Source organism: Balaenoptera musculus, chromosome 8 (genome assembly GCF_009873245.2).
Source record: "Balaenoptera musculus isolate JJ_BM4_2016_0621 chromosome 8, mBalMus1.pri.v3, whole genome shotgun sequence".
NCBI lineage: Eukaryota > Metazoa > Chordata > Mammalia > Artiodactyla > Balaenopteridae > Balaenoptera > Balaenoptera musculus.
This window is the reverse complement of record NC_045792.1, coordinates 108,776,785-108,790,218: the sequence shown is the minus strand read 5'-3', so window position 1 is coordinate 108,790,218 and position 13,434 is coordinate 108,776,785.

Sequence of the window (13,434 nt, the reverse complement as noted above, 5' to 3'; positions counted from 1 at the left end):
AGGATCCCGAGTGTTCGGGGGGACAGGCCGTGACAAGGCCCTGGAGGTGGGGAGGCAGATACCCGATCCCCGGCCCCGGGGACCCCTTGGGGGTCCACAGCCTCTGCTGGTGGGAAGCCCGGCTCTGCTGACTCGGACATGGGCTGCTGGCTAGATGGCCTGGCAGCCCGGGTGGATGTGACCAGGAGGTGGCCTCACCTCCCACATCCGGCCGGGGCTGTCAGGGAAAGCCAGAGCCCTCGGGAAGGCCACTGAGTGCTTCTAGAGCATGGGGCTGGGACACCACCCTGCCGGCAAGGGGGGCTTCGAGTGACCCTCCAGGGTGCCACTGTGGGCAGACGTGCCCGAGCGGACCGGCTGCAGCCATCCTCCCCCTTCCCGTGCCTCATGCCCCCCGGGGAGGCCTTTCCATGAAGCTGGAGCCAAGAGAGGGAGGGAGGCGTGGCAGGACCACGCGGAGCGGACCTCACCCGCCAGCCCACGAGGGACTCTGGGGCAGCCTGCAAGAGGCCAAGAGTAGCCACAAGTGCCCACAGCCTGCACCGGCCTCACCCAGAGGCCACCAGCTGGGTGACCAGCGTGAGCTGGTGGCGGGCATAGGAGGCGGGCAGCGGAGAGGTGGGTTTGGGGGACGGGAGGGAAGACCCCGCCTCCAGTAGTTCCCCTCCATCCCATTCTGCCCCTGCCCGTCCCAAGCCGGTCCCTCCCTGGGTTAGGGCCACCTCAGAGCAGCCGAGGGCCTCGTCCCACCTCCCGCCTCCCCCAGACTTTGGGGAGACTCCTAAGAAGGGAGATTCTGGAGCCCCTGAAGTTATACCTCCCGGCCTTTGCCGGGGACCGGGTGAACTGCTTGGCCTTGTGGTGAAGGTGACCCTGGCATCGTGGCCGGGACAGGGCCCGGCTCTCCCACCTGTGTGGGGAGGTGCGTCACCCTGAGGGTGGGAGCGACCACTTGCCCGAGGTCAGGGGGGCGGGGATTCCCACCCACCGGCCCACGGGGAATCTGGAGCGGGGGGCCTCGGGGAACACACTTTGCAGGGGCACCTGTCGGGGTTACTCAGGAGGCACGGCAGCGAAGCAAGGGTCCCCACCAGCTCAGAGGACGCCCCAGCTTCCTCTCCGTCCCCGTGGGGGCGCTGCCCGCCCCGCCCAGCCCGGGCCTGTGTCCTGCTGGAGCCGCTCGCAGAGACCGGCACACTGCAGCCTGACCCCCGCACCCTGGGCTCAGGGCCGTGTGCCGGCTGCAGAGATAGATGGAGGAGGGCCCCTCCGCCCGACCCGGACCAGCCCCCCGCAGTGGGCAAGCGAGGGCAAAGGGAACCCCTGAGGCCTGTTTGCTGTCCCAGCTGGGCTGCCCGTGTGCCCCTTCCTCAGGCTGCCCTGGACCCTGCAGATCTCAGCCAGACCTGAGTCTCTCTCTGCAGCCAGGCCCTGGGGGGCAGGGGGACAGAGAGCCTCTCTTCCGGGAAGGCATGTGGCTTCCATTGCCCCCAGCTTTTCAGGGTCAGCTGGGTCAGGGAGGTGGGGGGAGCGCCAGGATCCCATCCCCCCCCTCCTCAAGGGAGCCTGATACTCCGTCCCCAGAGTTCCGGGCTCTCGCCTGCCTGGGGGCCCGCCACCACTGGAACCCTCTTCACCTTCTCTCAAAGCACAGTCTGAGCTAGAAGGGGGCTCAGTGGGAGGGCGATGGGAGACCCCCCGAGGGGATGGGCTGGTGAACTCCACTTCCCCCCGCCCTGGCCTCCCACCCCACACGCTGTGGGGAGACTGCGTGTCCTTCTGTCCCCTGCCCCGGGGAAGGGTAGATGTGTGTGACCAGCACCCCTCCTCCTGCCCCACAGCGAGCCACCAGCTGTCCCCTGAGACCGTCTCCGGCCTCTGGCTCCTCAGAAGCCCCTGCCCGTTGGGCCTAAGTGCTCAGGGTGCTTCCAGCAGCTCATGGAACCTGGGGTGCACGTGCTCCCATCTTTCTCCCCAGTGAATCCTCATCACCGGGACGTGGTCTGCACACCTCTGGGCCACACTCCACGATCCAAGGCCCCTGGAATGGGCTCCTGGGGTCCCCAGGCCATCCAGGCACTGTCCTGCTCCCCAGCTGGGGTGGAGTGGCCGGCAGGCGGGGCAGTCCTTCCCGGGACGTCCCTGCCACGGAGGCCTGGCGTGCTGGGGAGGCTGTGGGGCGGTGGGTGGCCTGAGCCTCCTGGCCTCGCCCTTTCTTATCAGTGTCCAGTGTTTAGACTCAGGCCTGGGGGGCTTAGGGCCCAGCCGCCTGGGAGGCTCGTCCCGCAGGCCCAGGCTCAGGGGTTCATGCACCGTGGGCCTCAGCCTCTGCTTCCGGGGAGGCCAGGAGCAGTGCCATGTCCCCCGAAACCTTTAGCCAATGTGAGAGCGAAGGGCGTGGCTCGGGGGCTGCTGGGGCCCAGCCTGCAGCTGGAGTGAGGGTCCTGCCGGGGCCAGATTTGGGGCTCCCTTTGGGACTGAGCGGCCGGTCTGCTGGGCCAAGGGGCTGAGGGGTCTCTGTGGCCAGCAGGAGGGTCCTGGGCTCAGGGAAGGGGAAGAAGGCAGGGTCTCACCTGGAAAGATCTGCCCTCTTTTCAGGCCTCTGGACAGCCAGGCAGAGAAACCAGAAGGGAAGGCCCGACTTGGGGGATGGTGGGGAGGGGGCCGGGGGTCCCTCCCGCCGCCCCCCCCCAAAAGCCCCACCTCAGTGGCCAAAGTGGGTGTCATGATGCCCACTGACCTCACGGGGGCGCAGGAGACAACAAAATTTCAGCTGTTCTGGGGGAAGGACATTTGTGGCCTGAGCCTTTTGGGCTGAGCCAGTTTATGGGGGACCCCCAGCTCTCTCCCCAGTATGCGGACCCCTGCCCTCCCCTCACAGCTGCTCCCAAAACCCAGAGCTTCCTGACAAGCATCTCCCTCCTCTGCCCCCGCCCCTGCAGCCGCTGGCCTCTGACCACGTCCCCTCCCCGCCCTCCCCCTCCACAGGGCCAGGCCTCGGGAGAGGAGAGCTGCGGCCCCGCCCTAGACTGAGCTGGGGAATGAGACCCCAAGGCACGCAGCTCCACCCATTCTGTGCGTTTGGGAGGGGGCTCCAGGGGCACCCTGGGGTGGAGATTGGGGGGCAGGAAGGAGGGGACTGGGCAGTTCTGGGAAAGGCCTGGGAGGGAGGGAGGGAAGGGGTGTGGCCATTGCCGGGAGCCTGGGAGAGGCAGCATGGGTGAGGCTTGGTGGGGAGGCCCTGAAGCTGGTTGGAGGCCCTGGGTGGGGAGCCATGGAGGGTTGCTGAGCAAGGGCAGTGGGGCCAGAAGCAGGATGGGGAGGCCGAGGGGCGGTCCTGGGGCCTCTGCCCCCGAGCTCAGCTGTCGGGACAGGTCCCGAGGCATGCTCCCCAGGTTCTGGTGGGCTCCCAGAGCCTCCTAGCCTGTTGGGTGCATGGGGGGCGGCTCACCCACCACTCCCGGGCTTGTCAGACTCAGCTGACCTCTGCGGATCCCCCCCGAAGGGTGCCTCCTGCGGTCCTAAGCAGACGTCCCTTCCTCCCAGGCCTGGCTAGGCTCTGACCTGGGGCCACATTCTCACGGGGGTCTCCCCAGAGAGCGCCAAACACACCTTGGGTGGGGGGCATGGGGTGGGCAGCCAGCCCCTTCCGCCTTCCTGCCTGGATGCTAGGATTTGGGGCAGAAAGAGTCCAGCCGGGGGCGAAGGAGTGGTGACGGGCTCAGCTGCTGAAGCCCCTCCGCATTTGAGGAGGGTGAGGGACAGGTGCTGGGGAGCCATAGCAGGTTGCTGAGCAAGGGCAAGGGCAAGGCCAGGGGCAGGGAGGCCAGCTGCAGGAACTTCAAGGCCCTGGGCCAGACACAGTCAGCCTGAGGGCCTGAGGCCTGGGTCAGGGGGCAGGACCCCAGCCCACCAGCCCACCTCAGCCCTATTCAACATGTCACAGGGTGGTCCTGAACCAGAGGCTGTTTCAGCCCGACTCTGGCTGAGTGGGATCTGCCTCGTGAGCTATGCCTCACACTGGCTTTCCCCACGGCCCTGTGGGATGAGGGCACGGCAGAGGGAAACGGGCCTGGAGGGCTCCAGCGGGCGTTCCCAGGCCAGGCCTCGACTCAGATCCTGGGATCACTGGCCGGTCCCTGGGGCCAAGGGGTGCTCCCTGTCCTCTTCATGCCCCTCCTCCCCCGGCCTCAGTTTCCCCATCTGCTCTCAGCTCCCGGCCAGGGCTTGGCACTGGCTGCGGTCTGGGTGGAGCTGGGAAGCCCCTGGGGAGCATCCCTGCGGTGGGAGAGCACAGGACAAGGTTCTGTCACTGTCACTCTACTTGAGAACAGGTGGCCCAGGCCCAGTCCCGTGCCGCACAGAGGGCGGAGACACTCGTGGGGTCCCAGCCCCTTCCCCATAGGAGAGGGCTGCCCGGCAGTCCTGGGGCTGGGCCGAGACCCAGGGGCTGGGGCGGGTTGGGGGCCGGGAGGGGACCTGATGGGTGTGGGCGAGTAGCCTTGGCAGGTCGCCCTGCTGGCCACGAGGCCAGAAACGAGGGGCCTTTTCGTGGAAAGGGATCAAAAGCTACGTTATCACATTTGTTTTTCTCCAACCTTTGCTTCCTGGCTTGTGCAACGCCCCCTCCCCGCGGCCTTCACCTCTGCCTGGGGTGACAGCTCGCAGGTGCCCCCGGCACCCGCCTGCCTCTGGCAGCTCGAGGGGCGCTCTGAGCCCCCGGGGGCTGCGGGGGAGGGAAGCTGCGGGCCACCTGCCCTGTCAATCAGCCGCTTTCCTGCCCCAGGCTGGCGGCAGGGCCTCTGCGGGATTTCTTTGCAGGCTTAGCCGTGGGCCGGGCCGGGGCTGGGCAGGCGGGTGCGTGTTTGCGGGCTGGGTGGGGAGGCGCCCCGAGGTCAGAGCCAGGTGGAGGCGTGCAAGTCTGGGTGTGTTGGGGGCGGTTTTAGGAGGGGCTGGTAAGGGTCCTGAGTCTTCTCAAACCTTCATCCTCCTAGACAGGATCTGGCTTGTGAAGACCGCCCAGAGGCTTTGGGAGCCAGATATGGAGAGGGCGGGGTTGGGGGGAGAGGGTGCGGTGGGGAGAGAGGCTCAGATTGGGGGAGAGGCCCAGGGAGAGTAGAGGCCCAGGTCCGGGAGGCTGAAGGTGGGGTTGTCTGTCAGCAGCAAGATCTGTTAAGGCACAGGCGGGGAACTCCTGATGTGTGCTGGCGGATATGGGGTCCCGGTCGCCCCATCTCGCCTGGACCCTGGCTCCTGTCCCCAGGCGGATGGACTCCTGGGTTTGCCGTGGCTTTGAGGTGGTAGATATTTAGATGAGAGAGCGGGGAGCGAGGCTGGGCGCCAGGGCCCCGGGCCTGGAGGCAGTGGGCCTCCTCCTCACTCTCCGCTGCCGCTTCCAGACCGTTTTTCTCGTCCCCTAAGACCTCCCAGCCTTGAGTCTCGTGTCATTACCAGGCTACAGACCCCGCCTTCCTTGCCCGTGTCCCACCCAACCTCAGGTCCCCCCACGTTCCCTGAGGAGTTGCCTCCCGCTCACCTCTGCCCTCCAACCCTCCTCCTGCCATGATGCTGGGTGATTCTCACTGCGCACCCACGATCATTCCAGAACCTGAGCCCCGCGTGCCGGGGAGTGTCCTCTAGCCTTGCCCCAGCTCCCTGGGGCAAGAGCTGACCCCTGTGCCTCTGGCCCTGGTTCCACCCCTCCTTCCCCTCGTCCAGGACCCAGCATCCTGCTACCGCCTGCTTCCCCACATCTGTCCTCACGTGGCATCAACTCCAGTGCAGCAGTGTGGTCGTCTGGCACACATCCTCAGCCGCCCCTGGACCTGGGAACCCCTTTGTCCATGTGGACCACACCCCACCCCCCAGCTGGGGCACCCCAGTCTGTTCTCTGTATCTGAGTTGTGTTTTAGATTCCGCAGGTGAGTGAGATCAGACGGCATTTGTCCTCCTCTGTCTTAGTTCACTGAGCACAATGCCCTCGTACCCTACACTCCATTCTTCATTCTCAATACTCCATGCTACAATATTAATACTCCATACTCCATACTCCACACTCCACTATTCATACTCCATGCTCCATTTCTTATTCTCCATACTCCTACTCCATTCAATACTCCATTATCCATTCTCAATACTTCATACTCCATTAGTAATACTCTACACTCCATTCTCTATCATTAATACTCTGTACTCTGTTCTCCACTATGCATCTCCCTTCTCCATACTCCATTATTAATACTCCATGCTCCATCCTTTATTTTCCATAATTCATACTCCATTCTCCATTATTATTAATAATCTATACTTCACACTCCATTTTAATACTCCACACTCCATTCTCCTTCCCTTATTCTCCACTCTCCACACCCCATTCTCCATTATTAATACTCTACACCCCGTTCTCCATTCTTATACTCCTCTGGGTCCACTTGTGCCCCTCTCTGCTGGAAGGCTCTTCCATTCCTCCCCTTTCTCTCTGGCTCCGATGCCTCCCCAGCCTCCCGCCCAACCGGGGTCTGGACCTCCGCTTTCCCTGTTGCCCGCCCCCACTCACCCCTGCCTTCCCTCCACTGCTGAGGATTAAACTCTCTGTGCTCCTCCAAAGCCAATGTCCAAGAGAGAGCAGTTCACAGCCTCTCACCTGCACCCGGAGCCCCCATAAAGGGATTAGTGCCCTTGTGAAAGGGACCCCAGAGAGCTCCTTCGCCCCTCCTCCCACATGAGGACGCAGCAAGAAGGTGCCGTCCTGACCAGGACCCTGAAAGAGGACCCTGCCAAGTCACCATATACTGGCACCTTGATCTTGGACTTCCAGCCTCCAGTTTTGTGAGATATAAATCTCCCTTGTTTAAGCTGCCCTCTCTGTGGTATTCTGTTGCAGCGGCCCCGGACTGAGACCATCACCCTCCTAACCTCCCTCCACCCCTCACCTAGACGGTCTGAGCCCCAGAATGTGCCCTTCTGAGCATGGGGTTGCCGACCCTGTCCAGTCACGGTGACCTTGGGGGGGAGGACCAGCGGGCACACACACGCTCACCTGAGTCCTGCACACGTCCCCCCAGGGCCGCGCTGGCGGGCAGCAGCTTCCTACCGCTGAGCAGACCTGCTGACGCAAGATGTCAGCCCCTCTGCTGTCCTGCTGGTCCCTGCATGCAAGGAGCCCGAGGGACCCAGGTGGCAGCCATGCCCTGTAGTTCAGGGACCCAGCACGCCCCAGGCCAGTGTGGGGGGATGGAGCACCAGCCCTGGACGGGCTTTGGGAGGGATGGTGAGAGGGCCGTGGGCCCCCCCGCTGCTGCCACCCCTCAGTTCTGGGAACTACGCATTTTCCCATTGGGAACATTGTGCCACATGAAGGTCTCTGATATACCCCAAGGATCCCCTCCAACAGGCTGCTCCAGCTGGGCCTTCCATGCCACCTTGGACGTGGCCAGGGAAACCCCTGGTGCGGGCTGTGCTGTCTCTGGAGAACGAAGAGGCCTGCCAGGCACTGAGTGATTTCTTCACAGGGGAAGCGAGACACAGCAATGTTTATTCTGAAGGTGTCCAAACATGGCCCTGACCACGGGGCCCCTAAAAACTGCTCCAGGGTCAGACCTTGAGTATCCGCAGGGCTTGTCTCACACCCACCTGAGCACTCGGGCTGCCTCCCGCTCATCTTTCCCCATCAGCCGTTAGTAATCACTCATTATGATTGTTAATAGACGATGAATGATCAATGACTAAGATCATTAGTGTTCAACTAGTGATCAACTGTCTCCCCATGCTGTATGGGAGCTGTCTGGGCACCCAGATCTCTTCTGACTACCTTTTTGTTCTTAATTCTGGTAATATACACATAACGTAAAATTCACCATTTATCCATTTTTAAGTGCACAATTCACTGGCATTAGGTACATTCACATTGTTGTGCAACCATCATCCACCTCCAGAACTTCTTCATCTTCCCAAACTGACAATCTGTCCCCATTAAACACTCACTCCCCTCCCCTCCCCCAGCCCCTGGCCCCCACTATCTACTTTCTGTCTCTATGGATCTGACAACCGTAGGTCTTCATGCAAGTGGAATCAAATAGTATTTGTCTTTCTGTGTCTGGCTTATCTCACTGAGCATAACGTCCCCAGGGTGCATCCGTGTTGTAGCCTGTGACAGGCTTTCCTTCCATTTTAAGGCTGAGTAATGTTCCATTGTGTGACTGCACACATTTTATGAATCTGTTCACCCATCAATAGACATTGGGTTACTTCTACCTTTTGGCAATTGTGAATAATGCTGCTGTGAGCACAGGTGTGCAAATACCCGCTTGAGGCCCTGCTTTTACTTCACTTGGGTATATTGCAGAGGCGGAATTGCTCCATCTTAGGGTAATTCTGTGTTTCATTTCCGGAGGAACCATCATACTCTTCCCCACGGTGACTGAACCGTATTCCATTCACATCTACAGGGCACAAGGTTCCAATTTCTCCACACCTTTGCCATCACTTGCTTCCTTTTCCTTTTTCCTCTTCTTCTTTGTCATTTTTTTTTTTAATAGGAGCCATCCTAATGGGTATGAGGTGATATCTCATCGTGGTTTTGATTTGCATTTCCCTCATGATTATGATGTTGAGCATCTTTTCATGTATCTGTTGGCCATGGTATGTGTTTTTTGGAGAAGAGTCTATTCAGGTCCTTTGCCCATTTTTAAATTGAGGTATTTGGTTTTTTGCTATTGAGTTGTATGTATTCTTTATATATTTTGAATATTAGCCCCTTATCAGATAGATGGGTGGCAAATACTTTCTCCCACCCCATAGGCTGCTTCCTCACTTCCGACTATCTTGGGAGATGGCCCAGAAGCACCTGGGCAAAGTCTTAACTGTGTATCGTCATCCATCCCATGGGGCTGAGAACTGCCGCTGACCCTCTTCTCTAACCAGCTTTGACATGAACGTACCTGACTCCGACCAGGGTTCCTGGCCTTCCCCAATCATTAGAAATTGATAAGATGCCAGACAAGAAGTTCAGGCAAAGCTTTATCGGGGCTCCTGCGGCTGTAGGGGGGAGCAAAAAGAAGTAACAGCTTCTATTGATCACTCCCCCCGGGGCGGGAAGGGGGCGAGCTGGTTCCTTATACGGGGTGAGGGTAGGGGTGTGTCCAGGGGTCGGGCTGGAGGGGCGGCTTAGGTGGTCTGCCCTCCCCCTTGGTGGTGTTCTGTGCAGGGGGCATGTGCAGTACCCTGTTTTTCTCCCAGCTCTTCAGAAGTGGCAGTTGGGTTTTTTGGTCTTTTTGTATCTGTTCATCGATGATTTGCCCCAACTGCACAAGCACACAGTTATTTTTAGTCCCTTATAGTTTCTTTGTATCTTGTAGCTCAGAAGATGTTTGTCCAGGTGCAAGCACTGCAGCAAAGGGTCCCAGGTCCCCGCCTGTCTCATACCCACTAAATCAATAGTCATGCATCACACAGCCAAGGCTTTGGCAAAGACACATGCCTGGCACATGACCAGGGACGCTGGGGGGCGGAGCCTGCAGTAGGTGACAGCCATTCTGCAGGACCCATCATTTCTACAGGACCAGACCAGTGAATAACATGGAAACATGGTCAGTATCACCATACATCTTGGTCAGTGGCACGAATCTCTGCTGCTCCCACCAGGACACAGAATGCTTCTGATTCGCCATCGTGACCAAGAAGAGTTTTGGGGTCTTACATTTGACCTTCCTCACTGGACCTTTGAGAGTGACCAGCTGTTGGGATTACTAACTGTCAAATATCTCAATGTCGATTATAAATTCAGAGACCATAAAAATGACCACTGGGTGGGTCCGTGAACCCAGTGGACCCAGTGTAACTGGACATTGACCTGGACCCCATTTATTTCTTGACCCCATAGGCCTCCAGCCTAGCAGGGAACCACAGCAACTCTTCAGGGTTAGGGTATGGGTACCCTGTGTCCTACAGCCCTACAAAGTAAGGGGTCCCCTTTCCCGAGCACAAAGCCACTCGAGTGAATGGCCATGGTTACTTTTGGGGAACAACCTAGGAACCAAGACCATAGTACTTGCTGTGATGTGCAGGGCCCTTCCCCTCTCCAAGCAGCAGGTTCTGGGTCTGAAAACAAACCCAAATCCAGCCGCAGGTCCAGGGCTGGACTTTTCGGTGGGGCAATCGCCACCTGCGGCCTCTTTCACCTCCATCCCCAGTCCCTTTCAAGAGCGGCTCTCTTGAGATACAGGCAACCTTCATATGTTTAAAGTTCACAGCCTGGTAGGTTTTGACAAATGTCAAACTTACCCGTACATATGTTGTGTAAACCGCGGCCACAGCTGGGTGGTGAATACACCCATCGCTCCCAAGGTGTCCTGGTGCCCCTCTCACCTGCCCCCACTGTGGACCTGCTCACTGTCGCATTTTCCAGAGTTTTCTATCCATGCAATCATGCAATGAGCACTCCTTTTTCCTTTGGCTTCTTTCATTCAGCGCCATCACTCTGAGATCCGTCCCTGCCATTGTGTGTACCAGTAATTCATTCCTTTTCATTGGTGAGTGGATTCTGTTACATGGATTTACCCCTGTTTGGTTTTATCTGTTTGTCTGCTGATGGACAGTTAGGTTGTCTCCAGTTTGGGGTTTTTACAAATAAAGGTATTATGAACATCCACGTACAAGTCTTTACGGGGACACACTTGTTTTCTTCTTGGGTAAATACTGAGATGTGGAATGATTGCGTCATATAGTAGGTGTACGTTTGACTTTTTAAGAAACTGCCACATTGGAATGTAAATTGGTGCAGCCACTATGGAGAACAGCATGGAGGTTCCTTAAAAAACTAAAAGCAGAGCTACCATGTGATCCAGCAACCCCACTCCTGGGCATATATCCAGAGAAAACTCGAATTCAAAAAGACGCATGCATCCAATGTTCACAGCAGCACTAGTTACAATAGCCAAGACATGGAAGCAACCTAAGTGTCCATCGACAGATGAATGGATAAAGAAGATGTGGTACATATATATACAATGGAATATTATTCAACTATAAAAAAGAATGAAATAATGCCATTTGAGGCAACATGGATGGACCTAGAGATGATCATACTAAGCGAAGTAAGTCAGAAAGAGAAAGACAAATATCATATGATATCTCTTCTATGTGGAATCTAAAAAAATGATACAAATGAACTTATCTACGAAACAGAAACAGAATCATGGACATAGAAACAAATTTATGGTTACCAAAGGCGGAAAGGATAAATTAGGAGTTTGGGATTAACAGATACACACTATTATATATAAAGTAGATCATCAACAAGGAGCTACTGCATAGCACAGGGAACTATACTCAATATCTTGTAATAACCTATAATGGAAAAGAATCTGAAAAGAATATATATATGTATGTATATGCATATATGTATATATAACTGAATCACTTTATTGTAGCTAACACAACATTTTGAACCAACTATACTCCAATTAAAAATAAAAAAGACACCACCACCCTGTGTTGGGAAGTGATTGTCCCATTTGCACCCCTGGCTATGTGAGCGCTTCTGCTTCTCCACATCCTTACCTGCGGTTATGGAGGATCTACCTCATCTTAGCCAGCCCAGTTTCCTGATGACTAATCACGGGACACATCTTTGCATGTGCTCATTTGCCAACTGTATATCTTTTTGGTAAAGTGGCTATTGAAACCTTAGACCTGTTTTTAGGTTGAATTGTTCATTTTCTTATTGTTGAGTTTTATGAGTTCTTTATATCTTCTGGATACAAGTCCTCTATCAGACATATGGTTTGCAAACATTTTCTTCCCGTTCATGACCTGATTTTTCAGTCTCTTTTTTTAAACTGAGGTATGGTTGACATATAACACAATATTAGTATCAGGTGTACAACAGAATGATTTGATGCTTATATTTATTGCAAAATGACCACACAATAAGTCTAGTTAACATTCATCACCACACACAGTTACAATTTTTTTTCTTACAATGGGAGCTCTTTAAGATCCACTCTCTTAGCAACTTGCAAATATGCACTACAGTGTTATTAACTATAGTCCCCATGCCGTATATTACATCCCCAGGACTTAATTATTTTATGACTGGAAGTCTGTACTTTTTGACCCCCTTCACCCATTTCTCCCACTCCTCATCCCCTTCTTGGGGCAGTTACCAATCTCTTCTCTTCTTGTGTCCTTTTCTCCACGTCCTCACCAACACTTGTTATTTGTTGTCTTTTTGACGATAGCCATTCTGACAGCTGTGAGGTGGTATCTCATTGTGGTTTTGATTTGCATTTCTCTGATGATTAGTGATGTTGAGCATCTTTTCATGTACCTTTTGGCCATCTGTGTATCTTCTTTGGAATAATGTCTATTCAGGTCCTCTGCCCATTTTTTAATCAGATTGTTTGGGGTTTTTTTGTTTGTTTGTTTTTTGCTTTGCTATTGAGTCGTACGAGTTCTTTATGTATTTTGGATATGAACCCCTTATCAGATATATGATTTGCAAATATTTTCCTCCATTCCCTAGGTTGTCTTTTCATTCACTGCTCATTTCCTTGGCTGTGAAGAAGGTTTCAGTTTGATGTGGTCCCACTTGTTTATTTTTGCCTCTGCTGTTTTTGCTTTTGGTGTCAGATCCAAAAAATCATTGCCAAGACTAATGTCAAGGAGCCTATGTTTTCTTCTAGACATTATGGTTTCGGGTTGTACATTCAAGTCTTTAATCCACTTTGAGTGCACTTTTGTGAAGGATGTAAGACAGTGGTCCGATTCATTTTTTTTGCATGAGGCTGTCTGTTCAGTCTCTCAACAGTATCTTTTTCTTTCTTTCTTTTTTTTAGATTTTTTTGTTTGATGTGGACCATTTTTAGAGTCTTTATTGAATTTGTTACAATACTGCTTTTATTTTATGCTTTGGTTTTTTGGCCCCGAGACACGTGGGATCTTAGTTCCCCGACCAGGGATCGAACCTGCACCCCCTGCATTGGAAGGCGAAGTCTTAACCACAGGACTGCCAGGGAAGTCCCAACAGTATCTTTCACAGAACAGAAGTTTTTCATTTTGATGAAGGCCAGTTTATCCATTAGTTCTCTTATGGACTGTAATTCTGCTCTCATATCTAAGAAATCTTTGCCTAACATCACAAAGATTTTCTCTTATGTTTCCTTCTGGAAATCTTATAGTTTTAGGTTTTACGTTCATGTCTATGATCCATTTTGAGTTAAATTTTGTGTATGCTGTGAGGTAGGGCTTGCAGTGGGTTCGTTTCTAGAAGGTACACAATTATTCCAGCATCTGTTTGTTGAAAAGTCTATCCTTTTTTCACTGTGCACCAAGGTCAGAAATAAATGGTACATAATCTAATCTATACCTCAATTTAAAAAATCAAGAGTTCTGCACCTTCAAAAAAATTAAAATTAAAAAATAAACAAATGGTAC